We start from the raw sequence: 27,493 nt of genomic DNA, 5'->3' as shown, positions 1-27,493 counted from the left end.
TTGCCATCCACTACTATAATTTTCCTTTCACCCCAAACAAATCCTACACTCATTGTGATTAACTCCTCATTACATCTGCCTCCAACCCCTGGTAAAATGTACTCTATTTTCTGTCTCTATGAATTTCCAAGTACTCTGATATTTTCTTTGTGGTTAATATGGGGCTTAAAGTTAACACTCTAAATCTATAATAATCTCATTTGGTTAGATACCAACTGAAAAACTTCAATAACAAACATAAATCATGTACCCATACCCCTCTGTCACCCCACCTTTATGTAGCTCTTGTCACAAATTATATATCTATATTTCATAAGTCAAAATCATTGATTTATTATCTTTTACAAATTTGCCTTTTCAGTATTTTTTATTAGAGAAGCTGTACATTTACAGAAAAATCATGTACAAAATACAGAGTTCCCATATACCATCCTATTATTAACACCTTGCATTAATGGGGCACATTTATGAAAGAACATTTTTGCAATTGTACTTTTAAATATAGTCCAAGGTTGCATTTGGGTTCACTATGTTGTACTGTCTTATGTTTTTTTTTTTTTTTTAATTTATTCTAATACCATATATACAACCTAAAATGTCTCCTTTTAGCCACATTCAAATATATAATTCAGTGCTGTTAACTATGTTCAGAATGTTGTGCTACCATCACCATCTTCCATTGCTAAAACTTTTCCACCTCAGCACCTAGTAAACTCTATTCTAGTTTCTGACTTTATGAATTTGCTTTTTATAATTATTTCATATCAGTGAGATCCTCAATGTCTGTCCTTTGGGGCCTGGTTTATTTCACTTAACATGATGCCATCAAGAACACCAATGTTTGCATTTGTCTTTTAGATACTATAGGAAGTAAAAAATGGAGTTACAAATCAAAAATACGCTAATACTGCTATTTATATTTATCCATGTCATTGTCTTTATTACTGGAGATTTTTATCTCTTCATGTGGCTTCAGTCTGGTATCTAGTGTCTTCCTGCAGAACTCCCTTTAGCATTTCTTCTAGGGGTAATCGACTGGTGACAAAGTCCCTCAGCTTTTGTTTATCTGTGGATACCTTAATTCCTCCCTCATTTTTGAAAGACAGTTTTGCTGAATACAAAATTCTTGGTTGGTGATTTTTTTCTTTTCATCACTTTAAATTTGTCTTCCAACTGCCTTTTTACCTCCATGTTTTCTAATGAGAAATAGGAACTTAATCTGAGGCTCCCTTGTACATGACACATTGCTTCTGTCTTGCAGCTCTCAAAATTGTCTTTATCTTTGGCATTTGACCACTTGATCCATAACATGGTGTGGTGTGGGTCTATTTTGGTTTCTCCTGTTTGGAGTTCATTGAGCCACTTGGATGTGTATATTCACGTCTTACCTTAAATTTGGAAAGTTTTCAGCCATTATTTCTCTCTGCCCCTTTTTCTCTTTCTTCTCCTTCTGGTATTCCCACCATGTACACATTGGCATGCTTGATGGTGTCCCACAGGTTCCTCGGGCTCTCTTCACTTTTCTTCATTCTTTCCTGTTTTTCCTCCTCAGACTGGATGATTTCTATGGTCTTACCTTCAAGTTCACTGATTCTTTCCTCTGCTAACTCCATTCTACTGTTGAACTCCTCTAGGGAATTTTTAATTTCTGTTACAGCAGTCTTACACTTTGTTTAATTCTTTTTCATAATTTCCACTTCTCTGTTGATACTCTCTTTGTTGTCATCTGCCATTTTCCCAACTGCCTTTAGCTCTTTGCTCAAGTTTTCCTTCAGCATACTTAGGACCATTTTTTAAAAGTCTATGTCTGGAATGTCCCAGTTCTGATTGTCCTCATTAATGGTTTCTAATGCCTTAATCTTCTCCTTTTCCAGGGCCATCACTTCCTGTTTCTTTGTATGTTTTGAAATCCTTTGTTGAAACCTGGATGTTTTGATATGTTAGTATGTTATCACTGGAATTTAGACTCTGAGACATATGTTCCTAAAACTTGTATTCAGCTAGTATTGTGACAGAGCTCTTCTTGAATGCCAGGAACTAAAAAAAAAAAAAGAAAAAAGAAAAAGAACAACAAAGAAAAATTTGAAAAAGTCTTTGCAAATTGATCTGTGTGAGTGACTTCAGGACTTAACCATACAGTGAGTTTGGAGACTATCTCCCAGCCAAAGCCTAGGGACCTCCCTGATCCTCTCTGCATATGCCTCTTGTCTTGGGCATACAAATGTGGTCCTAGGAATACCCCATTAACAGAGGTAGGAATGTCTCCTCTTCCCTAAGAAACAGTTTCCTCATGGTCCTGGGCACTGCACTGTATGTCCTACAGCCAGCAATCATTTGCCTCAGGCAGCACAATGTGACTGCTGTCTCACAACTTTCTGTGGGAGGGGACTTTTCTACATGCAAGAAAAGTTCTGGGACAGCAAATCCTTCAGGCCACCACCAGTCAGATTAGTTCAGACATACCTGCTCCCAGTATGTGCACAAGGATGCTCGGCTTTCTTCATATCTGAATCTGAGACCAGGTATCTGCACTGAGAGCTCAGGCCAGCCCCAGTGCTAGCTCCATTCCAAGCCTGTGATGGGACAGGAAAAGGCCATCCAGGGTGCCAAGAGATCCTACTGCTTTATCTTGATTTGAAGCTGGCTCTGTTATTCAATCCCTTAACTGTTTTCTGGAGTGTTTAGAAAGATATTTCTGCTAGTTCAGGCTGGTTGTTCAATGTTTCTCTCACTCTGCCATCCTGATCAGGATCAGAAGGCTTGGCTTTTTTTAACCCTGTATCAGTCAGTGATTAACCTCTAGGAAAGAGGGGAATCGTAACCTCCCATGAATTTCAGGACGTCTTGGCTCTCATCCACTAACACTGCTCCAGAGAAAGCTACAGGTGTTAGCTTCTAACCACAGTTCATACAGCAGCTGTGAGGTTGATGTACCTGCCAGAAAGCATCTACTGCAGTAATCAATAAATATTTATTAGGTGAGTGAAAGAATGAGTGTGACCCAATTTGACTCTAAACCAAGCTCATAATTTATAGAAATGGTGATATTTTCTGATTTTTCTTTATGGCAACGAATCTTATTCAACATACTACATATGTCCCATCTGGCTTAATCACTATCATTTTAGAAACCAATTTAAGTAGAAAGTGAAAATAAACAGCAACCACGTCCAAGAACAAAACCACTCAAGTATCAGTAAAAGAATATTTGCCCTTAATACAGATTTTATTGGCAGGGTAAAGGCAACAAGATTCTACAAGCAGCTGGATGTGTGCAACCATAGACAAGGTAATCAGAAGAAATATTAGCAAAACACATTAAAGCAAGGCCCATAACAATGCAAAATGGCTCTGCAATCCTGGGCAAAAGGAATAATTGGGAATATACTGGGTAGGCAAGAAACACAAACATGGATTGCTCTTTCTTAATAGTCTCTATACAGGGCTTCAAATGTTAGAAGGCCCAGGGGTGACAGCTGGATTTATTGATCCTGGGGAAGTTTTCAGGGGTGTTCAAACTGTCAAAGAGCAATGGTTATATGTTAAGTCTTTACCTGAATGCAGCTATGTATCTGTATCCACCTTTAGCAGCAGCATGTATGAACACAAATGAAAAGACTATTAAAATGCTGCTTGTTGAAGTAGGACATTAAAAACTTTTGATGTCAGGACGATAGAATCTAACTAGAAATGGCACATAAAGCACTATGTACATTGTTTTAACACAGCAGATTTCAAATATTTAGGTTTCAATCTAACCATTATCTTTCAAACTGATTTTCCAACTCATTAAAATATTCTCCAGTTATTGCTGAGTGATTATGTGAATTTTGCTCATAATCCTGGCCTTCTGTTTTTCCAGTAATTTAAAAGTTCTGAGAAGAGACCCTGAGGTATTAAACCAGTAAAAGAGGAAAAGTTGGTTGTCAAGTATTTATCTCTATTAATGTCCCTTGATGACAAGCAACAGAAATTAACTGAATATCATAGGACAAAAACGGGAGATTTATTAGAAATTCACAGGAGTAAATCAAAGACTTGAAGGAAATTCTGAATAGTAGGTTGTTGGTAAGGTAGAAATAAGAACTAAGCAGGAGATGTTTGGGGACTTTCTCACCAGCATCATGCCATTAAAGAATCTCATCTCATTCTTTGAATGCTCTGGCTATGGACCTGTGAAACTTAGAACAAGTTATCCGCTTCCAATACACAAAGAAGGGACAGTCATAGGATAAATGTTCCCATTGCAATAGGGAAAAATTGAAAGGAAAACAGGGTTCACAGGACCAAAACAATTCCTAGAACCCACAGGGCAAATGCCATTGGATTTCGAAGTCTGAGAGTAATTTATGGAATGATGTTTTATCCTTGGGGCTTGAGAGAGCAGGAGTCTAACCCTTTCCAAGGGCCTTCATGGCAGCCCTTTTCTCTCCAAACGCTGGGGTGAGTGCTCCAACATATCCATGCATTGAGGAGACCACCTTCTTGGCCCCACCCTCCTCAAACATCGGGCAGCACCCAGATTGTCTTCCATCTCTGGGGCACATGCTCAACCCCTTCAGAACAGTGAGGTGGTAGCCAGGCTCTCCCCAATCCTGGGGGAATGTGCTCCACTCTCTCTGAGGCCTGGGGTGGCAGCACTCTTCCTGAGCATGGAGGCGGAAGGCCTGCCCTCTGCCCCTGGAGCAATCTCATCCTTTCCACGTGCATGGGTTGCTCTGCTATCCTTGCCTGAGATTTCTTGACTCCAGACCTCAGCTTCCATGGTTGTCTCTTTGAAGACATTTTTCCTTCAATTTGTTCCTTCTCCATCCCCCTCCAGTCCAGACTGGCAGTGGTTCCATTTATACAGATCTCGCAAAAAATTTGTTTGCTTGGCATGCAGCATGCAGGGGTCAAAACAGTCAGACAATAGGACTTTCCACAAATCCTTTCTGGATAAACGGCTGGCTGGTTCCAGATTTCATTTAATCTTCACGTGGGGCTGTAGCCTTTGGGGTTACACCCTCTGGAAGCCCAGAGTTTTCCAAACCATCGATCTCTGGTTTCTTTGTACCCAAGAGTTCAGTTCTTAGCTTATCTCTTTCTTCTTGCATTTTACTATAAGCTGCAAGGAGAAGCCAGGCTGCATTTTCAATTTTTAGTTTAGAGATCTCCTCAGTTAAGTATCCGAGCTCATTGCTTTCAAATTCTGCCTTCCATCTGACACCAGGACACAATTTTGCCAAGTTCTCAGCCACTTTAAAACAGGGATAGACTTTCTTCCAGTTTGCAACAACATATTCATCATTTCCGTGCAAAGTGCCCTCTATCACCTTTCCCTTACTCCCCCTCCATCTGAAATGTTGCATTATTGTCCTGAGAGGAAACTCATTAAGAGTCTCACCTCCCTGTGAGATACCCCCCTTCTAAGTGATGATTGTCCAACCACAGATGTTGGAATCATCATTTTAGCACATCAGCATTGGCAGTCACACACCTCATATGTGCAACAGAACAACCATGCCTCTGGGCACAGCTCAGAGATGGAACTCATTGACCTTATTGCACACATCCTTTTCCATTGAGTTGAAAATCTTGAATTGTAATAGCAGATCAACACACCTCCATTACAGCACTTATTATAGCGTGCCATCATCATTTGTTTGCTTATTTATTTCTCAGGGAGCCTGAGATCTGCCTAACTGCAGGAACCACATTTTATTTTATCATTTTTTTTGCAAAACAGCACAGCACCTGGCACATAGTAACTGAGGCTCCAACTGACCAAAATCACCTTACTGAATTACATACAGAGCATGCCCATATGATTGGAAGCCTTAGCCAGGAAGTCATATTTGTGGCAGCAAAATGAAAATAAAACAAAAATTCAAAATGGGAAATAGGGAAAGGATGTGTTAAAAATCCAGGGAGTTCCCTTTGCTGCCAGTCGGAAGTGATGCCTTTGATGGAACAAACTGCCACATTCTGGGCTCATGCTCTTGATGAGATGGGCACATAATACTGATAAGATCTAAGCTACATTGTTTCTTTTGTTTTGTTTTGTTTTTTTTTTTTTTTTGGTAGGCATCACATTCATGTATAAACGTTTGAAAAAGAAAAAAAAATACTATTCATTTTGAAACTGAAATATGTCTGTGAATAAAATATGTACATGTATTTGAGACTTGGTTTGACACTACAACAGTATATTTAAGATAAACTATTTATCTTCCACAAACACATTTGACTGTTTTAACACATCCATTTGTTTCTGGAATGAAGGCAGAGGCATGATGAAGGAGGGTGGGAGGCAGGAAGGAGAGGAAACAGTCAGGGAGCTTTGTGTTGTGATATTTCAGCTTTCCTCTTGACAGCAAAATTCTAACTGGAATACAGTTTTGTTATCCCGGATGTCAGTTCACAAATCATGAATTAAGCAGTTCAAGCCAAGTGGCACCTAGCAGTAAAACTGGCATTTCTCACAATATTGGCAGAACGAGCAAGCAACTGTTGATTTTAAATGTTTAATGAGCAGTATGTTACTTATTCCAGTAATATTGTTGTGTTTGTCTAACCTTTCTCAGGCTGCCTCCTTCTGCTTTTCTGCTGGAAAGCTTCCAAAAAGAGAAGGTGAATTAGGGAGGGGAGAGAGTGTGGACAGAATGAGGAAGAGCTATAAGAAGAAAAATTTAATTAAAATTACTCTCCAGATGATGGTGAACTGCTCATGTCTTCCCAGAGTCATCATGCAGGGAATTAGATGGTGTTGTGTAAATGTTGTTTCTCACATGTTTATGATCACAATGGAGGAAAATAAGAATAGAGGAAGAAAAAAAAATAGAATGGAAGAGGGGCAAATAAACCTGCTAGGGGTGGTTGAAATGAGAAGTATAGAATATTGGAAAGTCCTGGGTGAGGAGATCTTAGGAGTGAGGTCATGAGGCCAAAAACCTGGGTGAAATCAGTGCACAAGGTTGTGAAAAGGGAGGCTGGTCCAGAGAATGAACTTGTGGCAAGCTTTCAAAAGAAATCAAACCAACAGAGGAAAGGGATAAGAGAGAAATCATTAGTAACTTCATGTTCTGTGGCAGAGAGCAATTAGCTTTTTGATTCCTCTCACAGTTAAATACTACCAACATGCACATTTCTTAGCAGGCTGATTGGAGAGGCTGAGTGTATTACCGGTCAGGGTGTGTAAACTATCTGATGGAAATTAAAACTTCATCAAGGTAAAGTTAATGAGTGCTTATGCAAAATACAGGTATTGTTTATTGTCTAAAAAAAAAAAAAACCATTAGCTTTCTTTATCAGAAGCATTTCTTTTAGTGAAAGTGAATGAGGAACTTGACGCATTACTGAATAAGTTTGAAATCCTCTGCAGGGCTAATGCAGATAATTCATGCAAAAGATCAGGATCAGTAGGGGTGTTAAAAGTGGAGATAACCATATGACTGATTAGCATAAAAAATTAGCTACAGAGACAAATCTCCCGAACAGAGCGCTCATTATAGTTTGGAACAGAAAGTGAATTCCTTAGTGTTCTAGGAATTAAAATGAAAAAAAAATAAAATTCAATCACCTGTTTGTGGAAGTTAGGGGAGGATTTTACCTTTATATAAATACACCATTTGGCCTGCTGCCGTGAGACTTACAGCATTATGGATATTGTGTCCTAAAGTTCAGTAGAAAAACACTGATGCTTAAGTCTTACCCAGGGTCACATTTTGCGAAGTTATTTCAGAAAATAGATGTGTTTGCATGTCTTCTGTTCGTGTGCCTTCAGAGAGGAACGGTGATTTGCCTTAATGTAGTCACAAGAACTATTTTTGATATTGAGATCAAGAACTCTGGGTATGATGCTAATGAGGTCAGAAAACAGGATGGTCTCCATAATCCAGTGAACTTTGCTTTGTCCTCTGCCCATGCGTGTTCTTTAACCCTGGCAGTGACCCCTCAAATGAATACTCAGGCACAATGGCTTGTCAAAGAAAAATCATTTCGGATTCATCAGCAATAAGTCATCATTTATTAAGTGTCTACTATGTGCCAGGCATAGCATGTGATGTTATTTGGGGTAACACTGTAATTATTCTGTACCCTGTGGCAATAGGTTTCTATTTATAGTGATTTGGACACAGTGCAGAAATTTTGATAACCCGCCACATCGGTTAAAATGAAATGCAGCAACCACTTATAAAACCCCTACTGTAATATCTCACTCAATTAAATATTCCAATACAGAAATGAGTGAGAGTATAAAGAATATTTTATTTTGGAAGTGAAGATAAAGAATACAATTTTAACAGTAAATTCAAATATCGGGTTACAGTTACTAGGCTTGCTTCCTCTGATGGAAAATAAAAAGATAGCATCTCTTCTGAGAAAAATATTTGGGAGAGGATCTCTAGAATAATCTGTGATTTGGACTGAAAGTATCCAATTCCTTATCTATCTCTTTGAAGTTGTTATAAGAAGAAATAAAATAATGTTCTCTTGTATGGTTGTTGTGAAAATTGCCTGAGTTAATATAGATATAACAGAAAGCCCTAGGTAAATAGTAACTATTTTTATTAAACTTATTCTGTGTCATTTGAGGAGGCCCTGCATTTTTTAAAATTTTGTTTTGTTTTGTTTTTGAAAGCACCTACTAGGGGCTGGAAACTCTTGGTAATAAAATAGATCCCCACTCAAGCAGCTTTTCCTCAGTGGCTCTTCCCTAGCCCCCCTAACCAGGTGAAATCTCTCTTCCAAGTTATACCTTAGGCACTAATTGAGTAATAACACACACAAATCTTTGTAATGGTAAACTTCAGGAAAGAAAACGGGCTGGATTTATTCACCACTGTATTTTCAGCACCTAGCACAATGCCTGACATGTAATAGGCACTTAATATTTTTAGTTGAATGTATCAATAAATGTACAAGTCAGTGAATGAATGGGAAGAAAAAAAGATAAATAGACCTGGAACACTAACCTCATGAATTTCGTGGTCTAGTTGGGGAGACAGAAATATTTACAAATGATGGCAATACACGCTGATTCAGGCTGCAATAACTGCATAAACATAATTCTCTGAGAGTACAGAGGAGACCAACAAGAACTGGGGGTTGGGAATAGAGGTAGCTTCAAGCAAGTTTGGGAGGAGAGGTATGAGAATGGAAAATACTGGGAAAGATTTTGTAAAGGAGATGGCCTTTGGTTTGGCTCTTGAAGACTGAGTGTTGGGAACTCAGGCAGAGAAAAGAGGAATATCTTTCTGGGGGAAGAGAATGGCATGTACTGTTTGCATCTATCTCTGGGCAGAAATCTAAAAGCTCAAACTCCATTATATCAAACAAAACAAATTAATGTTTACAATATTCAGAGACAGCACTCAAAACTTGATTATGCTTAAATATACAATAAAAAATTATGGAAAGGCTCCAAGAGGGGAGAATGAACCTACAAGATGTCAGAAGCTCAGAGTGTAAAATATTTCTAAGAACATGGGGGCTCTGGCATGCTGTTAATGGAAAATGGTCAGCTCCTTGAGGCCTGCACCTTAATGGACTGATTCCTCAATGAATGTTCTTGTCTTGAGATGATCTGCAGAAGGGACAGAGGGAAGATGAAGGTTCTCCAGCAGCCTAAAGCAAGAGAGCTATTAAATGTGACTGTATGTATTTACTTAAATGCTTAAAAATTTGCATCTATTACCTCATTTGCGCTGAATTTCTTAGCAATCTTATGAGGTCATCAAGACGGATATTATCACCCATATTTTATAGATGGGGAAACTCAATGCTGGAGATTTTTAATGACTTGCCCAAAGTTAATGGCTGAATTTTTGCTAAAACCTATGTTCCCTAAATCCACTTCTAAGACTCTGTTATAACACACACTTATTTTGTCAAAAAAAAAAAAAAGGGAAAATAAGGTAGAATGACCAGAAAAATTAGATGGGAATGTTAAAAAATTTTTCTGAATCTCTTCTTATATCAAAAATGTTTTAAATCCAGCTATCAAATATATCATATATTAGGATACATTCCTCTTTATTTTCTAGGTTTTCTCTATCTTGACCCATAAATCTAGTTTCAGTCTAGTCCTTTTATCCTATTTCTTAAATTGAATCTAGTACTGTAGTAAATAGAGAATGGATTTTGGACCTAATCAGAGCTGAATTCAAATCTTGGTCTGCCACTGACTAGTTATATGATCCTGAAAAACTCATTCAGACCTCTGTGCCTCACACACATCTATAAAATGGGAATGATAATATATACAACATAATGGTATATTTCCTGAATTAAACAAGGTAATGTGTATGGAATTGCTTAGCACATACCTTGCTAACAATAAGCTCCCAATAACATTTATTTGGTAAGCCAGTGTAGGTTATCTTATTCCCCACTATCTATGTGATCTTAAGGCAGATACTTAATAGTCTCAGTCTAGTTTCAGTTTCCTCTGAGAAACTATCTGTAGAGATAATAATACTTTTATTATGGAATCTTCAAAAGATCTAAATAATATACTTTATACAAGAGTTCTTAGAATATGGTTTTCACTCAATAAATATTTGTGTTCTTTCCTTTCCCTTTTCTTATTTTCATTCTGCACCTAATTTAAAATCTTTTTATCTGTTCTCAGGATTCTGAATTCTGTTTTCTTTCCCACCTCTTAGCCCTGACCCCTCTTGGCACTCAGACCTCTCGTCTTTTCCAGATTTCTACTTCCTATTTTCTCCCTTCCTTCCCTCTGTAGACCTTTCATGTTTTTTCTCCTTCTACCTCTCTTCTTGCCTTTGCCAACTCTTCAGTAGCTAGATTAGGGACCAGATGACGTCCCGGCTGTCAGATGGAGAAATCCCACCTACCTAGAAGTCTCTTCAAGCTGTTCCAAGCACTGACAAATAAATTATTTAGATCTCTTCAGTTTGGGAAGATGGAGACAATAAAATGTATGTAAGAGCAGAGTTCGACTTGAGTTCCTACATTTCCCATTTGTGCATGCTCACATACACGCACATACACACACACACAGGTGCGTACCCAAGAATTATGTGTGTGCTCACTTCTTCATTTATTCTTGTGGGTGCTTTTATCTTTGTATTTATATTTAATTCTTCTGCTTCACCCATTTTTCAGAGCTTCAAAAATAGCTAAGTATGCAAATTAGTAGAAATCTAAGAAAGAAAAAAGGAGATAAAAAGGGAGATGCTGAGATATAAATGACAACTAGACATGAACATTTTAATGCTTTTAGAAAACAGCATCCTCTTAACTGTACCAGCCAAGCTGTATACTTGTTCTAAGCAGCTTATAACCCTCTTTTCTTTCCCACAAAGAACTCTGCGACATGGTGTAGAAATGTTTTTGAGTCCAGCTGATGATCACTTTATGTCCTGAGGCAAAAGGTTTGATGGTGTGTGCCATACTTTCTCTCACTTGCATAGCACAGATGCTATTCCTGCTTATTCACATGAATGTTGAATTCTTCCTAGAATCTTACAAACCTTCAGCAGCACCCCAGGAAACTGAGACAATAGGGCACACTTAGGTGAGATATATAGAGAAAATATAAAAAACAAGGAAGGTGGAGACTGACTCTCCCTCTCTCTCTCCCTCCTTCCCCCCCCCCACCCACACACATGAACACAATGCTTTAACAATGGTTTTCTTTAGGTGGAGTCGCTCTTTGTGCCCTGGAATGGTTTAAACAGGACTTCCTACCTGCACTGCTCTACTAATATTGTTTTTCCTTTAAGTCTCAGACTTCCCTGAGCTCTTCTAGGGCCTTTAGAACCTTCCATGGCAAAGTCGATTTCTTGGGACCATACCTTTGCAAGGATGAAGGTCTTCTAATTCCCTGTAGCCATTTTTTCTCTGTCTCTGCTGAATAGACAATGTTAATCTCGAGCCTTGACTGAGAGCAAGGAAGGCAATTTAAAAGGAGGCGGGGAAATGAATATCTCTCTGTTTCAGGGTCTAAATTGTGTGGCCATTCCAGAATGCCAGTCTCTATGAGAATGTCGTGTCATTTCTTCTATGATCCATCAATTTCAAGAACTCCCAGGCAGCATAAAATGAGAAAGAGGTTTATTGTGAATTCAAGATAATAATACTCTCAGAGGGGAAAACTTTTCAACTCTTGGAAATATAATTTCTAGTTTCATAATTTGAAAGCTCTGTGACTGATTCTTGAGCACTACTCTCTTGCCTTGTTGTTGGGTGTTTGTGTGTGATTTCATATAATGACTTTTCTCTGCCAAAGGAACCCAGAACGCCGTACACCTTACAGGTTTGTGATTGCTGTCTTTGCAGCAGGCAAAAGAAATGCTCAGGGCTTTTTCGGCTCTTTTAGAGAGAAACAAGTATAAAGCTGTTCGTCTGATTCCAACTTTTACTGCATTTCTCCTGGGAAATATTCCACAGCAAGTGCAGCAATCTCTTCCCAGGAAAGTCTCAGGATACAAGCTAAAATAGTTCCGTTCCTAGCAGCAGCCAGAGCTTTGAAAACTTGCTTTACAGCATAGCTAGTGTTTGAGGCCAGAGCAAAGGAACCAATGATTTGGGAAAATGGCAAAAAACATGTCTTGGTGCTCCAGTCCTTTAATGAGGACTAAGGGTTATTGCCACATTGTCAAGAATGACCACCCAGCTGTTTGTGAAGCCTACGCTTTCATATGCCCAGCCATCTTTGCAAAGGTGTGCATTTATTCACTTACTCTTGCTGTGCAGAATAACAGGTGACTTCTTAGCATGATTGTTTCATGTGATCCAGAATAGAGTCTTCCAGTGAATAGGCTTCAGGCCCAAAAAAAAACAAAATGAACCTCTATCTGCCCTGACTGCCAGCAAGACTAATTTCTTTTCTAGAAGTGTCTGCAAGTCTACTTTAGGCTTTCGCAATTCAGAAAACATTATCTTCCTGTTCTTATTCTTCCCCGTGGTATGATTTGCTTGATTTCTTTCTATGATCTCCCTGTGTCTTACTTCATTTCCTTCTTGTTTGCTTCAGGACTTACCCCTCATGCTCTTCCATTTTCACATCTTCACCTTGTGTTCTCCTCTGCCCCTCATCATCGTAGCAAGTCTGACAGTGCTGCCCTGGAGCCACTGCTAAGTTTGCCTTTGATGTGAAGCCAACCATCAGAAAGAGGTGATTTGAGGAGCTTAACTTTTTCAACTTGAAATTTTAAGGGTTATTAGATGAGGAACTTAAAATTGCATCAATATGTGCTATGTTGAGATATTGATATAGTAAGTTTAGCCTTTTGGAAACCAACATTACTTTAGAATGGTAGACAAACAAGGGAAGGCTGAAAGTTTTGAAAGCCTAGAAATTTATTGAAGAGGTTCCAAGACCTCCTGCTCAGAACTTAACCAATAATCTTCTGGAAAACTGGATCATTATTATTTGCATCAAATCTGTGGGTCAGCAAATTTAAAAGACAACTGAACATGACTTCAAATGGATCCAAAGAATTTTAGTGTATTTTGTACCAATTCTGACTTATTTATATATCATAAGTTGTGCCCTTTTTTTCATATCTGCAACTAATTTCACATCAAGACTTAGACCTTAATGGGAATGATTTTCTATCTCTGTGTACTATTCACTTCCTAGTTTCCCCAAACATTTAGATACACGAAGCCAAGATAGTGTGTGTAAAATTGTGACATCTGAATTTGTGAAAATCCCTCCTCCCCTAGCAGTGTCCTCTTCCTTCAAGTCCTTCCAGTTCCTCAGACCTATTCCCACAAGAACCTAACCTGATTGCCTGCAGGCCAAGAAGTTCCTTAGGTGTTCATTGAGAATTAAACACTAGCTGATAAAAGGTATAACCACTTCCATTAATATTTGCATTGCAAAAGGAGACTTAATGGAAAAATAATTAAGGTTTAAAGTTTGATATCTTTAAGGCAATTTATCCTGCCTAGCAACCTGTCAAATATTATCACGCAAGCATTGCCTGCTTTTCATCACCTTATCTGTCTACACCTCAGGCTGGCCACTTATAATTTTGATGTAACTGTGCAACTAGCCTACTAGAGTGTGTGATAGGGTAGCTCGGAATCCTACATAACATGATCTGAAGAAATTAAATATCTCATCTGTTTACAAATTAATTTACTCTTAGAGGATCTTCCAACTCTTGAGAAGGTCAGCAGCCATCCATCTGTCATTCTCCAAGTTCACGGACAGCTTATCCACCGATCAAAGGTGCTTTTGTTACAAAAATTCATGCATAATGGAACTAGGAAAGGCAATTTGCGTTTTCATGTCCAACTTTGCATGTAATTGACTTATTCTCAGTGACTTTACAATACACAAATCTAGTAATCAAACCCTGAAAAGCAGTGTAACTGCAGGACAGAGAAAAAGAAAGTACAACAGACAACTGAACATTGTGGCCCAGGTTTGTTTGGAGTTCCAGGCAGGCTGGGAAGCAATCAGCATGGGAGAATTTTGCCAGGAATCTAGTGTCTAGAACTGGTAGGCAAGATGGAGCTCAGTCAAGGAACAGAGCTGAGACTTTTAAAAATATGGTAAAATTGTTAAAAATACTACAGTGGCACAGATGTCTTGGCTCTGCCATTTACTATCTGGGTGATATTGGGAAAGTTCCTTAACTTTGCTAAATTTCAGTTGCTTCATTTGCAAGAGAAAAAAATAATCCTTTATTTGAATGAATAGCGTGTGGAAACATCCCATGTGACACATAGTACTACCCAGCAAACAGGCTGAGTTGTTAGCCCAGGAGTGGCAAATGAGTGTCAAATTCAATGTGGGGTATTGATTCTCTGATTCTCTTAATGATCATTTAAGTTTTCTCCTTCAGTCTTCCCTGACCTAAAAACAGGATTGATCCCTGATCCCAGGCCAAAGTTGAACCTGTCATCTGGGAGTTAACTGGAGTCCAGTGAGGGAAGGAAAAGGATGTGACTATGAGTGTCAGACTACTAAGATCAAATATCAGTTCCCAAATATAAGTGTGCCTGAGCATCATCTGGGGAGCTTTCTAAACACATGGACTCCTGGACTTTGCCCTCAGAGATTCCATTTCAGCAAATCTGTGAAAGGGCTCAATGATCCAGTGATCTGTGTATGTTACAAGCTCCCAGGATGATTCTTAGGTGGACAGTCTGCAGATCACACTTTGAAAAACACTAGAATACATACTGACAAGAAGTTGTCTGAGCTGATCAGCACACCTGGGAACTATATTTGCATAAGTTTTCTAAAGTGAAAGCAAAAATAGGAAAATATATTGATTTACATAGTTATTTTTTACCTTTAAAAAGTCAAGAATTATGAAATGCATAGAAAATGCATTCCAAAGAGTAAGTTTTATATAGACTTTTTAGAAAAGTCTGTGGTCTCACTTCAGTGAAGACATTTCTGGGAAGTGTTGAAATAATTATGGTCCAACTGGTTTGCTTTCTAAATATATGATCCTTGGATAGAATCTGTAGACTCTTTAACTAAAAGAATAGTTAACATACCCAAAAGATAGGCCTTGCAATGATCAGATGTCTCAAACAAGCATTTGACAGGTCCTAGACTGAAATCCATCAGTGACTGAATCTCAAGGCAGCTATTCTGTGTTGTGTAGAGAGATTACTACATGGAAAGTATGGGAGGTGAAGGGTAAAAACCTTCCAAGCAGACTGATCAGCTACCCAGAGGAAGGCTAAATGGTTTTGGCACAAGCCTGAGAAGTTGCGTAACATTTTTTTCTGATATAAACAAAAGATTGAGTACATTTAAGTGCTTGGTCAAAATCCAAAGTTCTGTGCTATATAAAATGGAAAAAAATCCTGAGCCTAAAATTTTTGTGTGGCAGCTATTACATATCATCCATAAAAGATGTCCATGTGGACCCTATTAGTTAAATAATGTTATGGAAATGACTTTGTAGTTTATGCCTATTAGACTCTAGAGGGCAATTTGAAGTACCTAGTGAGGAAGGAGGACAAGCTGAGTCCTGCTTAGGCTGAGAGATGGCAAAGGCAGAACTAACTAGGACAGAGGGTGGGTTCTCTCTATCCTCACCTCAGAACGCCTCCCTTTTCTGTAAGACTCAAAGTTCATATCATTAAGGAAACTCAGATTGGGCTCATTCTCAAAATATTCAGACTCAAAATGGTGGTAAAGCAACAGAGTACAGAGATTTCTGGGTAGTGATGTTGCATCAAGGCTAGTAGACTAGTCGATGTAGATTCAAAGGTCCAGCCTTGAAGAAAAGGAGATGGCTTAAGTTCATGGTTGAGCCCAACTTTAGCCCCAGCTGGGAACTGGAGTACAATCTAAATGCAAATGAGAAGCACCAGAGAGCAATCAGGTAAACGACCACCCTAGGTGGGGTGGGGCATAGGTAGGGTAAAAGCAACTGAGTAGGCATATAGGTCTCTGTCACCTTCTGGGTCAGTGCTTTAAGTCCAGCACCATCTCAACAGTGGGGAGCTTGTGATAATCGGACAGGCTTGAGTCGCATGGGCCAGGATTGCAAATTACAGTTCTTTAATGGCCACATTTGGACAATACTGAAGGGAGAGAGGAATGGACAATGCCCACGTACAGTCATTAAAACTCCTTATTTTCCATCTAATTAGAGAATTGTTCCGATTTCATATATCAACTTGCTTGCTACTGTTCCTCTTGTCAGTTAGTATTGGTGTCTTACATCCCTATTAATTCTTCTTTCCTTATGCCAGAAATAGAAAAATCTCAGAGATTTTCTTTTTCATTATGAGAAACCTGCCCTTAGGATACAGTCACAAGGGTGGGTATGTCTTTCCCCATACTGAAAGTATTAAATCCAATTCAATTTTTTAAAACTTTCATTATAAAAGTAATATATGATCTATATCAGAAATTCAAACAGTATGGGAGGGGATGAAATGAAGGGAAATTCCCCAATCACATACTCCGGTACTTCTAATCCCATCCCCCCAAAATAAGACTGTTAACATTTTATAGACATTATCTATGTATATACAAGTATGTGTTAAAGAGCATGTACATGAACATATGTATTTATGTGTGTGTATAACTTTTTAACACAAAGGAGATTATACTATACATAGTATTCCATAAACAATATAGTTTGGACAGCATTGTGAATATATATTGTATTAACTTGGTTTTTTATGACTAGAGAGCATTATGTTAAATTAATTAAATTTTCCTGATTAAATGAATTCAGAAAAAGATGATACATAGTAAGCATTTAATAAAGGCTAAATATAACAATGCTAAATATTTTATGATAATACTTTCATTGCTTTGCTTTATAATTTTTCCAACTATATAGCATCCATGGAAAGTATATATGAGTTTTACCTGTCATTCTCAAATAAATGGATTTTTATTGTATTTATTCTAGAATCCTTTGTTCCTTTCACACCATGTTTGAGAGATTGATCTGTGTTGCTTCTCATAGCTGTCATTTATTCATTTTCTTTGCTGTTGGTATATTCTATTATATTAATAGAAAACAATTTATTTACCCTAAACACAATGTGAGCTGCTTCCAAAGCTGCTGTGAATACCCCTTCACATAGCAATGGAATTAGTGGATTAACTAATCTTCAACTTTAGCAGATATTGTCAAATCATTTCCCAAAATAGTCATACCATCCTACTGGCTTTGAAAATTCATTGTTCAAGGTATTTGGCCCCTTTGTGTCATACATATTATAAAAAGTTTTATCTTGTCATTTGTGTATTAAGTTTCTTGATAAAGGTTTTATGCTTTTGAGAAATCTTTACTTTTTATATACTCAAATCAGTATTTTTTTTATGGCTTCTGTGTCTCATGGCCTACTTAGAAAGACATTCTTCCTTCTTCAATGTTATCAAACTATGGCCTTGACTTTTCTTTTAGTACACTTATAATTTAATTTTTAATTTTGAAATCTTTGATCCATCTGAATGGGTTTTAGTGAATGGTGTGAGGGTATTTTTTAGTAGGATAGTCTGTTATTCAAATAGCATTTTAGCAACAATAAGAGAATCAGAAAATTCAATAAGTAGCTAGTTGCAAGATTAATATGCAAAAGTGTGACCAATGCCACTTAGATAATGAGAGAAAGGGCCCCATTCACTAGAAACGAGAAAATATAAAATATCTCAGAACAAACAATACAAAGTTCTCAGGGCTTATAAGAAAGAAAAAAAGAAAAACTCCTAAAGGATGAAATAAATAAGGCTTAATTGCAATATCTTATTCTGGAATAGAATCAAGATTGTAAGGCATCCTATCCCTCTAACTTAATCAACAAACCCAATGTAACCCCAATCAAAATGCCAAATAATTATTTCATTTAGAAAAGAACAGGTTAATTTTAAAGTTTATCTGAAAAAAAAAAAAGGCATGGAAAATTCTGCGAAATGACTTCATATCTGTTACTAAAACGTATTCTAGAGTTACGGTAATTTAAATAGCAGGACAAGAATTGTCTATTGCCCAAGAATAGACAAAAAGAAAAAAAAAATCATGAAACAGAGCAGAATCAAGAAATAAACAAAGTTGTGAGAGCAGCATTTAAAACCATTGGGGATAATATGACTAATCATTTTTAATAGAAACTGTTACAGAAAGTTCTACTGTAGACCCCAAACCATTCCATCCCCTCCTGTGAAGTACAGTCAGGGCCCTCCTGGGTGCTAAGCCACTCATTTTTCACTCCGTGACTGCAGATCTCTTTCTCTGCCTCACTCTTAGGCCTCCTCTGGTCCTGTTCTAATGGCCCCCTCTCATCCTCCCAACTAGGATAAGGCCTTCAACAATTTGCTCCCGTGGTGCCTGTACTTCCACTGCAATTTCATTACACTTTTATTCTCGTGACTTGTTTAATTCTATTTATTCCTGATAAAGATGTAAGTTGTTTGACAGTTGGGACCAGTATCTTTCTTCTACTTTCTGCTTAAATTATTGACTGGCACATGGTAGCAATCGATATTTAAGAAACGACTGTTTAAAATTGTACTAAGAAGCCATGCTCTACAATTCAGATCACAATCCACTTGCATATACATGTTAATGTAGTTAGACCTTTTCATACAAGAAATTTATATTTTTTGTATGATTGTTCCTCTTGCTCAGCTGTCAGAAGTACTCTGTCTCCATCCCATTCATCCTTTACATGGTTAATTTCTTCTTTCGGCCTATAGTGATCTTCCTCAGATTATAAAGATCTCAAAATAGGTTAAAGGGTAAAGAAATGAAGTGTGAAAAAATAAGTAGCAATTATATCCAATTGTGTAGAAGGAATCTCCACTTGAATGTCCATTAAGGATCTCAAATTTAACAGATACAAAAACTCACTTTTTTACCCACCCCCATCCCCCAGCATAGAAATATCACCAGTTCACAAATCAGTCAGACCAAGAAATTGGGAGCCATCCCTTTCCCTCACTTTCCACTTAAATTAGAGGGAAGTTTGTGAAAATAGACTCAGGCTAAGACAGTCTTGGGGGCTTTCTTCATTTCAAATGCTTAAACCTCAGTGATTACCTTTTTTACCCTTTATTTTTATTTAAAAAGAAGTAGAGGAAACATCCTCAGGCAGTGCTTTTTAAATGAAGTGACTTGTCAAGTCAAACACTGTGGCACTACTGTGAAAGGCAGTAAATTTAGCGACCCTCACTCGCACTGACAGCCTGTCACGCACTTGAAATATAAATAGCAGTGGAGACAAATTGCTGCTGTTTTCCTATTAAGCTTTGGCCCGCTGGCCTCCTTGGCCTTCCAGGAACGCGTGGACCCAGCCTGGAACAGCATCTGCTTTCAGGAGGTGGCGTGTGCTCTCCTGTTCCCTCCCGTGCCGCCACTGTGACCCCATCCCAACCATGATCCATCTGATCCACAGAAGAGATAAAGAACCAGGCCCAGGATGAGGGGGGCTGGTACGCAGAGGCCTTCAACCCAAACTGAATGTATGTGCAGTAAATCCCAGCTCATGTACCTTAGTTTAAGAGCAAAGAGCACATGTTGGGACTCCCTCTTATTATGTATGTTGATCCTTGAGTAATTGAAGACTGCCCACCTTTTGTTATAGGAAATATTTTGAAAACATCAGCTCAGTTTATGTTTAAAGCATCCCCTTAACTGCTGCCACCACCACCCCCACCCTCCAGCCTTGCCTGCCCCCTACTTTTCATCACTTATTTATTGACTTTACTCAAGAACATTTCTCTACATTTGGATTGAGTAGCTCATTGAGCTCTGGGCCTAGCTGAAATGGAGCAAAGACTTTGGGGTGAACCCATATTAGGTTACTGTAGCATCAGGGCCTAAAAGGAAAAAGTAGGGTGCCAGATAGGGTTATTTTCTGCTTTATTTTAATTAACTTTCAAAGGCTTCTGTGGCATCCGGAAAATTCTTCCCAGCAACCCTTCTGCAGCACAACTGCCCTGCTGAGTTTAACACATTCACTTACAAAATGCCAATTGATTTATGTGGCTCTTGAAAACAGCAGTCACTGCTCTCATCTCTCTTGATATTTAATCCTTAGCCATGGCAGAATCACTAATGACAGGTCTGGAAATAACCCCTACAGTTCTGATGACAATGGCAAATCATCTAGGTTGTTGCTGATGCTGTCCAGCTAATCGCTACCTCACCCTCTTCTTAGGAAATAGCTGGAAAACAATCAACACCTGCAGGAGTTTTATTTTTTATTTTTTTTATTCCTAAAGGACTCTTCTAGGTATTTAGGATCTTTTTTTCCTTTTTTCCTATTCTTTCCATCCCCATTTTGCTTCTTTGCCTCTTCTTCCTCTCACCTCTGGGGTAAATTTAAAATTTAAGTAGGACAGTGAGTGCTTGCTGTATCATGTAAATATTCTGTAGTTCCTACTCCAGTAGTTTGAATTACCATCGATGGCTTGATTATACATTTCTTGGAAACTCATTTCTTCCCCAAAGTCTTCCCTTTTATAAGTCCATTCTACAGTGTTTCTGGGCCACTTCTCTGGCTCTTGGCATTTATGTGCACCAACAGCTTTATATTGCTTTTGAAGGGGCTTTTATAAATAAATAGGTGGGGGTTAAATTTTTAAACACCAACTTTTATCTCATTTATTGCTTTATTTGATTCTCTCAATGAGGAAGGTAAGTGAAGTGGACAGAACTGATAAAATTTGGAGGCTCTTGTTTTACTTTCTTTCTTTATCAGTAAGTGAGCTGCCTTGCTTGGTAAATTCCCCAAGTGGCTCCTTCTCAATCTCCCATTCTGTACTCAAAGACAGAAATAGAGCAGATCTGAGAGCTAAGAATTTAGCCATCTCTAGCATCTCCTAGCATTGTAATTAGAGAAATAGGCATGCCTACTTGGGAACATGGGCTCCAAGGATCTACAGACTTGTTCCCACCTTAGTTCTACCTTTACAAATATTATAATCTTGGGCAAGGTCTTTGACTTTATACATCTCTGTTTTCCCATCTGTAAGCAATCTGAATTAAATGAGATAATATGTGTCACCTGGCACAGTGCTAGTTAGTGTTTAATAAGTGGTAGTTTGTTCCACAGTCACCCCACAATATTTGTTGAACACTCAATACGGTCCAGCATCAAGCTGTAACCTGGGGATACAATGATAAGCAAAACCAGGTGTGATTCCTACTGTGGTAAAGTCTTGCAATGCAACAATAGCTGTTATCAATACAGTTCCCCTTTAGAGAATTAAACCTAGGGAGATCCTAATTTCAAACCTAGCATTTAGAAGGGCAGGACAATTTATAAAAACTAACACCAAGAAGGGGGTCACGGTTAAATGTAAGTAAAATGACAGAGTGTCAGGGCCCAGGACTGAAAAGGATGCATGAATGGCTGTCCTCGGTTGGATGCCGAGCTCAAGCTAGAGCAGCTGGCTGGTTTCCTGTATGTGAAAACAAAAATGCAAACCGTAATGAACTGCATCTCTCTGGATGCCAGGAAAAATAATGCCAGGGCATTCTTCTTCATTTGGCCTATGCTCATTCATAGAATCAAGCCAGTTGTGAATCTTCCCTGCCATTGTGCTTCTCACTGGTTCCTGGATACTAACTACACCCTTTGGGGCTGTGGAAGGCATGGGGCCAATTTGTATAATCCATACCCTGTTGTGTCATACTATTCAAACCGTGAGCGTTTCTACAGCAGGGTGAACCACCCCCTTCCCTTCCATGCCACTCAAATATCTTAATAGTTTGATGCCTCTCTCTCTAGAGAATGCTCTCTTCTTTCATTTCCCTTCCTCTGTCTCTCCCATTAAATTGTCCTCATTGTATCACTTCACCCAGGGCTTTCTTGTTGGTTGTTGTTCTCCTCCCTTCAATACGTTGCCCTTCCCTGGGTGTCCTTATTTTCCTATGATTGCTGCTTCTGTCAGTGCATCTACCGCCCCCTCTTTCAATCATGTATCATTTCCACTCATTACCCCTCCATTTTGGTGATGAGAGGTGGGGAGGAGGAGTGAGTGGTTTCAACCTTTGTACAGCAACACTGTCAAACGCTGAAGGATCTCTTGAGGGGGATGTGGAGCTGAGAAACAGAAACTTCAAAGGATCTGGGTAGAGACGTGGCTGGAAATATAAACAGAACCCTATCGCAGGCATCTTTTCTAGATTTCTTGTGTTTCCTTCTCTGTTTCTCTTTTTTTTTAACATGTTTGTGGGGAACATTATGTGCAAAAATGTAGTAAAGCAAAAGCAGGAACGGGTGAGCAGGTCCTTAGGAAAAAAAAAAGTAAACATGAAACGTACTGTAAGAACAAAAATTTGTGGCAGCATTTGAAGTTAACGCAGGAAACTTCAAATGGCATCATTGATTCACAATCCTTTTTTCTTTTATTTTTATAGATAGAAGTTCGTAACTTGCTTTAGCTCACCCTCTTCACTCCTCTTTCTAACTACAGCAGACGCACACACTCTACACATGCACACATACCCTGCAAGACAAATTCCACTTCTTTGTTTTTCATTAAACTCTATGTGTGTTTGTTTTACAGCTAATGTGTTTACAGCCACTTATATGTAAATATTCAAATTTAGGCGAGTAAAGGGAATGTTAGCGCCATTTCAAAAACACTTTCCCTTCTATTCAGATGTTGTACTTTATCAGACTGTCTTCAAAACAGTGGGGGAAAAATGAATTGGTCCATTTTATAGCATATGAGTTGTTCGAATTCTATACTTTCAAAGTCACAAAACACTCAAGTTTACTGTTCACCTAAATTTTATTTCTTGTACCTCAAAGAAAGGAAAAGAAAGACAGATACTGTGATAATTATTAGGGTAATGGTCTTTTTTTGTTTTTTTAATTGCAAATAGGGGAATGTGGTCATTTCCTGGAGTGTTGTCCAGAGCAGGCCTGCCCTGTTCAGTGAGCAAATGCTCTGGGTTTTCCGGAATATGTACCCTGTTTCCTAAAACTTAGAGTGAAGAGCAATGTGTAGATAAATAGCTGCTTGTGTGTGGTATGTGTGTGTATGTGGCATGTGTGTGTGTGGTGTGTGTGTGTGTGAGAGAGAGAGAGAGAGAGAGAGCGAGAGGGAAAGAGAGAAACAAGGAAAATGTTGGGGGAAGAGTTAAAAGAGAGAGCAGGAGAGAGAATCACAACAGAATTTTATTTTATTTCAAATGGCTGTTTGCTTAGAAATGCCTAGTTGGCCTTGAAATCTAAGTAAACAGACATTTTAGATGTGAAATCAACAGGCTTCACCAAAGCACTGTACTCTGGAGGTAATGGACTCCCAGCACTCAGAAGGTAGCACCTGGCATACTTTAATTTGAGTTATTCCTGGCTGATTTGCCTCCACATAGTAAAATACAGACGAGAATGCTTTCCCCTTGTCATTTGCTCAAGGCCTTTCTTTCCGACTTATGAAGAAATATTAAAAGAACTAATATGTACAACTTGAGTAAACAGTGACGAAGAGGGGGTATGCTAATTATGTGCAAGAGTTTGCAAGGTGTGTGCACTGAGGAAGACAAGAAGTTATTTAGCCTGCTAGCAGAATATTGCCAGGAGACACGAAAGCACATTAAGCAAGGGGAGATTTAAACTAAACACCAGATCCCAGAATAAATATAACATTCCCTAACGTGAGCAAGCTTGTGGAAATAGGTTGAGATCTTTAAAATACCAAAATATTGAAATTTGCATTTCAAGTAAACATTTATACAAGGGCAGAAAATAATAGATAGGACAAGGAAAAAGGCTCAAATTATGGCCATAGGGCTTTATTCCACTAGAGAATTTAAACACCAGGTTGTTCACATTCTGGCATCAGGGAAGACCACAACAGACCTGAGAGTTCTCTTAAGGTGGAGAGAATAAAGGAAAATGGTGACAGGAACCTTGGGTTAAGAGCAGCTAATCAGAGTGAGCACAAAGAATGGAAGAAAAGATGCCTCTATAGGCACAGACACTTTGTGGAAAATAGAGAGGAGCAGGGAAAGCTGAGTGCATTTTACAATTTGGGGACTCAAGATTAACATGGTATATTCCATGCCTTGAAATGAGAAACTATAGTTGCTCAGATGAAAGGAATGACCTCACGCCTCTTCCACAGGTTGAGGTCTCACCATACCTGTTCTGAAATAATAATTCCACACAGCAGGTGCATCCTCAGGATGTGGACAGAGATGCCCTTGTCCAGTCTTTCAATCACAGAGTGCTTAGTTCACCCTTTCTTCCCCCAGTAAAATGGTACTCTGTTAGGACAATTAAAAGGGAGTGGATTTACACACAAGCTTCTCTTACAGAAATACTCAGTCACCTTTCTACACTTAGCTCCTTTCTCTGAAACTATATGATGTATTGAATCTGACTCTAGTATCTGTTCATATTTCTTAGTTCAGTTTGGCTAACTCAACAAACATTTATTGAGTCACTGATCTGTGCCAAACTCTGTGCTAGTTTTGGGGGATAATAAGAATAAGATGTGGCCCCAAGGAGCTTACAATCTGGTGCTTTGGTTTTCTAGAAACAGAAAAGCTCTCATTTTCTCTCAAATCACTTTGGACTAAAAAGAAATTCTCAAATGAAGCAGTAAAGATAGCACATTTTGGTCAAAGTCTCCTGTGGGGGCAAGTAGAAGAGTTTCAACTGCAGAATCCAAGAGGTAGAGGAAGAGTGACAATAGGGAGGGCTCAGAAGTTACTGTTTTATATTTTAAATTCTTGCCACCATGTTCAATGATGGAAGAGCATGTAGTTTCTCTTATATGTATTAGGTTTGCACCCTGAGACTCTCCCATTCTAGTGAAAAAGCCTTTGTGTGCTGACGATAGAGGCAGCCAAGAGGGGAGAAGAGCTGCCATAGGACTGGCAAAAATGATCTGTCAGTCTCACTTTTGGGTCATTTAAGAGGAAACTCCCCTTTTATCCTCAGGTGGTACTGGGGGAAGTTCTTTCAAGAGATGTAGATTGAAGATTCAACCCTTGAGGATTGGTTTTATTATATGCGTGTTGGGAAAAAATGAGATTATTAATACCTACCCTGGTATATAAGAATCTCAGGCCACAAAGCCCATAAATACTACTTTATTTTCTCATCTTGGTTTCTGTTCCCAAAAGTAGAAATCTTCTCTAGCTTAAAGAACCTTAGTTGATGCTGCTGAAATAATCTTTTCCTCCTCATGAAATACTTTATTTCTTTGAGAATTTTAAAATCCGAGGTAGGGATCCATGACCTGCCTTTTCTAGGTATTTTATGGAAGTTGAAAAGAATGCAACATGAGCCATCCCTAACAAAGTTGTACGTGCCCTCTCTTTCTTCTACTGACCACTCTGTCCCTACTTGGAAATGAGCTTGAAAGGTGCAAGGGGAGGGCAGAGAAGGAGTCCTAAAACATTCTAAAATCATCTTTAACTCTTCTCTCATTACAATCCACCATTACTCCCCAAATCAAAAATAACATCTTAAAGTCCATTCTTCCTCTGCACTCCAGGTTTTTAATGGGCTTACACTTATTTCGGCCTGCAATTCCTGAAATTACCATTAGTCTTTGAGGCATTTATGTTCATCAGGAAGATTCATGGAATCACTTAGTGTGCTCGACTTTCATTCCATAGACACAAATAGGCAGCAAAGATCTTTTCCTGTCTCTCTCCAAGTCCAGATCCTGTCTTGCTAATCCAATAAATTAGAATTTCTCCTTTCTGAGATTTCTGTTTCCTTCCTTAGCACCTTCAGTTCTGCAACATGTGAAAACAGATATGATTACCTGCTTGAATGTGGGGAAGGGAAAAGGGAAAGCATAGACAGGGAAAAAAATTAACTTTTTATAATAATATCCAGCTACATGCTTTATAAACTAATTTTAAAAACATTTCAGTAGAAACCTGGGCTAGATAACATGCAGGATTTCAGAACCAAATAATTTTTTATAACTGTTATTTTTGTTGTTGGTATTGCAGCTTCCTCAAAACTAGTGATATTGACTGTTGACAGAAGAAGCTAGGAGTGTTCCTGACAGTTGGGGTATAGAATGTTACAAAAGTGGTCCTGTGTTCTACTGCAAGCCTACTTAAACAGGCTTAGCTGTCATATTTAGATAGTGAATTTGTTTCTGTGATGGCTGTCTCTTGTGTTGATTTGACCATCAAAGAATTTCCAGAAAAGGAAAATAACTCATGGCATTGGAGCACAGCTATTAATCAGTACCATTTACTATAAGACGACCAAGGACAAGATTCCATCATGGGGGCAGGATTGTGCTTTTTAACAAACTCCCCAGCTGCTCTATCCTAACCCACACAGTAGCGGAGTTCTGAAGTTTTGGGTTGAGAGGATGGTTCAATTTAGATGGAGTTAAAGTCCATAGGCTTTTCTGGCCAAGCTCTTCCCCTTCCTCAAGCCTCATTTCCTCTTTATCTTCTTTTTCCTCTCTTCCTTTGCCACCCCTTCCACTTCCTCTTCCTTATTTCTCTCTCTTTCTGTCTTCCAGAAGAAAGCTATTTAATCAATTATATTCCATAAGAAGGAAATTTAAAGAAGCTTGCCTACCTAGAGGTTTCTTTACAAAAATGGACACATTCAACATCATAGGTCTTTCCATAAAGGAACTCCATAGCCCAATCCCAACTGATTAATCAAGTGATGTCTACTTCCCTATCTCTGACCTATGGGTGACTCAGGCTATCGCAAAACACACCATCAGCAGCACATTCTCATGGATCTGGCCTGTGGCCTGAAAGCCTCAAGGATGATGTAGTTTGATACTGAACAATAGAAAATATACATGTAAGAAAGGGTTTAGAACATAATCCTTGCAAAGAGATGGGATGATATTTTCTTACAAGGAAGCCACGTTTCTTTCTAAAACCACTTTGGTTGAAAGAGTGCTTTGCAGTGTGGTGTAATAGATGATGCCAGTGCTTCACCCATCTCACCTCAGAGCCCTTTACAACTTGTATGCACCTCCTCTACCTTGCTCCAAGCCTTTAAACAATGACTAACAGTTAAGGACATATAAATATTCCTCCAGCTCCTTTCCTCTTGATAAGGATTACTTTCAAGTAGGGCATGT

General features: G+C 38.6%; 1 protein-coding gene across 4 annotated transcripts in view; it reads left to right on the top strand.

Annotated features, from left to right (window-relative positions):
• Nucleotides 1–27,493, top strand: part of LOC119533935 (limbic system associated membrane protein) — an 878,762-nt gene that overhangs the window by 794,292 nt on the left and 56,977 nt on the right. The window lies entirely within an intron of this gene.

The sequence above is a fragment of the Choloepus didactylus genome, chromosome 1, assembly GCF_015220235.1.
Source record: "Choloepus didactylus isolate mChoDid1 chromosome 1, mChoDid1.pri, whole genome shotgun sequence".
NCBI classification, from domain to species: domain Eukaryota; kingdom Metazoa; phylum Chordata; class Mammalia; order Pilosa; family Megalonychidae; genus Choloepus; species Choloepus didactylus.
The sequence above is the reverse complement of the archived record's forward strand: the minus strand, read 5'-3'. Positions and strand labels throughout refer to the sequence as shown.